Genomic DNA, 3,324 nt, shown 5'->3' with positions numbered 1-3,324 from the left:
ATTGCCTACTCAGTCCAAAGTAGCACTTGTTGGCAAGAGTGATTCTACGTTGGATTTCAATGCTGACATTATTATCGGTGTTAATGCTGGTTCCCAAGTAAACGAAATTCTCTACTTTCTCGAAATTGTAACTGTCAACAGTGACGTGGGTGCCAAGGCGCGAATGTGCTGACTGTTTGTTTGATGACAGGAGATACCTCGTCTTGTCCTCGTTTACCACCAGACCCATGCGCTTTGCTTCCCTATCCAACTTGGTTACATTGAAATTGCCGTAACGGTCCGACATGTTAAAAAAACACAAAATCTAGTAAAACAACCGGTTTAGATTGAAACTCTGCCCGTTATTTGCCGAAACCGAATGTTTAGATGTTTGAATATAACAAAGTTGCTGTAAAATGTAGTCGACAATAAGACTACATTTTACAGCAACTTTGCAGACTGTGAACGACCGGCCTGAACAAGTAAAACGTTGGCCTACTTGATTCGAAACAAAAGTTACTTCCTAAAGTAAATAATAATAATAATTAAAATAATAATAATAATAGATGATAAGAGATGATAACAAGACGACCGTTTTGGCTGAGTGGTAAGAAGTGCGTACTACCACCTCAAGTAGCACTAAAGTGTATTTTTTGCATCGGCGTGATATAAATTTTAAACATAAATAAGTAAAGAAGTAAAAAAGTAGCTTTATATACCCGGCGCACCTTTTAGTAAACCGCATGATAAGGAGGAGTATTTTTCCCGATGTAAAACAATTTCAATAATATCCTATGATATATTGAAATAATTGGACTAAATTTGGTGGAAATCGGTAAGGCGGTTATCGATATATACTTATGTAGTCATAAGTGGGTGGTGCCACGCCCATTTAACAAAAATCAATAATCTTGTACTTTACTCCATACCATACTTTACCATACTTTAAAAGTATCAGGGAAAAAGTATCGATACTACTCAGTATCGGACTCATTGAAATACGTTGCTTGGGATACTAAAATTATTTTATTCTTCAATCGTATATCTAGTTATTTCCTGAAATTAAAACAATTGAAATTTAAAATATTTGATTTTTATTTCATTGCAGAACTGACTTAAAAGTCAACGGTAGTAGGCTACACGTAAAGTTTAATAGGTTACAAAACTGCATACCTAAAAGGTTTCTAAAAATTCTGCATTTTCGTGAACTTTGCGTAAAGTTTTATGGCCTTATTCATAAAAAATAAAAAAGGTCAATAAACTGAAAAATGTCATTTTATTAAGCTCTTTAAACCTACTTTATTTTTTATTAATAAGGCCATTAAACTTTAACTTATTTGGTTTATGTTATGCAACAGACTACACGAAATTTCAGTTTATTTTAAGTGATGGACAATATTGTATGATAGTAATCCATATAAGCAAAGAAAATTGGGTTGCCGATGGAAGAAAAATTTTAAAAAGTGTATTTTTTTTAAGTTTTCGATACTACGAGTACTTTGCAAAGTATCGAGTAAAATCACCAAATAAGGTATCGAGTATTAAAGTACTCATTTTTATACCCTCAGTATCGATGCTTACTCAATATCGATAGTATCGTTCGAACCCTAGTTGTATGTTGGCATCTTTAGTTATTGAAAGATCGGAGTTTTCGTATTTCTGAAATTTACCGTTATATGGTAAGTGGCAGTAATTTTAGTCCGATTTAAAAAATTTTCAACATGTCCCTTTTTTGCGCCAAGGTTGCTAAATGTGCTGAGTTTGGTAGAAATTGATAAACCGGGTACCGAGATAAACATCTGTAGGCGTAAGTGGGCGGTGCCACGCCAATTTTCCAGAAATTCCCCTAAATATCATTTTATGCTAAGAGGTCATTGCATATAACGATTTTGAATAAATTAGCTTAAATAGTTACTAATTTATCGCAGTTTTCGAATTTCTGTAAATTACCGTTATATGGGAGGTGGGCGTGATTCTTGTCTGATTTCAAATATGTTCAACGGGTTTCTTAGTGAGGCCCTAAGAATGTTCGCACCAAGTTTGGTGGGGATTGGTAAAGGGACTACAGAGATCAGCATTTCGTCATAAGTGGGCGGGGCCACGCCCCTTTTGCAAAAATTTCATAACTGTCTTATTTTACGCCAAAATTCTACTTAAAATACCAACTTTCAACAATTTGTATTCAGTATTTGCGGAAATATCTTAGGTTTTGGGCGTGGTTATTGCCCGATTTTGCCCATTTTCAATCCCAACCCACCTTGGATAAAGGGCAACCGACTTACCAAATTTTGTTGACATATCTCAATTTTTGCCGGAGTTATCGTGTACACGGACAGACGGACGGACGCATGGCTTAATCGATTTCTCTTTTCATTCGGATCATTTATGTTTACAATTGCCTATATCTATCTCGATTAGTTTGGGCTGTCACAGACAAGTTATGCGAACAAAGTTATAATACCCTTGCGCACAAGGGCGCCCGGGTATAAAAATATTCCACTTCTAAGTGCAGTTTTTGAATATTTAACACTTCGGAGGGAGCGCCGCGCCAAATTAGCTGCAAAATTTTTAATTTGTGGTTTTCAATACTAATTGTAGTAACCGGCCACTGCCACTTAGTGACTTTGTAAGTTTTGAGATGCAGCATGGTTCACAGTTGATATTTGTATTTTAAAGTTGCTGTTTTAAATATGCGGCTGATTTGCGCATACTTTGCGTATAGTTTGTGTACACATTGTAACTATTATGATATTAATTTTCTTAGGTTTTAAGAAAAAGGGATGGTTTTAAATGGTGTATTTTAGAACGAATTTCCGTCGGCCCTTTTCAAATCTGGTTTGGAGACAAACCGGTTTCGGCGTTGTGCGTGTGTGTGTTTGTTCAGTGTAATTTTTCGTTCTCTCGGAAACAACAGTAACAAAAAAGGAGATGTTTTTAAACTTATATAGAAGCGAACCAGCAACGCAACAGAAATTGAAACCAGGAATATGTACCAGGAATAATAAGACAAAAATTTGTTGTATTAATTGTAACAAAAATGTTTGCAGAAAACATTGCAAGCATATTTTACAATGTGTAGAGTGTACCAACACCACTGTTGATGATAACGCATAAAATATAAAAAATAAATGCTTATAATATGTTTCAGTATAAACACAAATTACTCAAATGTTTTATTTGAATGATTTTTCGACATAAAAAAAATGCAGTCAACCTTTGCGATACACCTTGCGGCTAAATTGCCGCGGCGCGCCCTTTCAATGTAACTTTCAATGTGTGCCCTCCGAAGGGTTAATTTCGATTCAGCGTAAAGATTTTATCGCTTTCCCTTTTATTATTTAAACC

At 35.1% G+C, this 3,324-nt stretch overlaps 1 protein-coding gene across 1 annotated transcript in view; it reads left to right on the top strand.

Moving 5' to 3' along the window:
* Window positions 1-3,324, top strand: part of Ca-alpha1D (Ca[2+]-channel protein alpha[[1]] subunit D) — a 435,534-nt gene that overhangs the window by 65,183 nt on the left and 367,027 nt on the right. The window lies entirely within an intron of this gene.

Source organism: Rhagoletis zephyria, unplaced genomic scaffold, assembly GCF_001687245.7.
Source record: "Rhagoletis zephyria isolate East Lansing unplaced genomic scaffold, Rhagoletis_zephyria_1.1 Rzeph_scaffold_00070, whole genome shotgun sequence".
NCBI lineage: Eukaryota > Metazoa > Arthropoda > Insecta > Diptera > Tephritidae > Rhagoletis > Rhagoletis zephyria.
The sequence above is the reverse complement of the archived record's forward strand: the minus strand, read 5'-3'. Positions and strand labels throughout refer to the sequence as shown.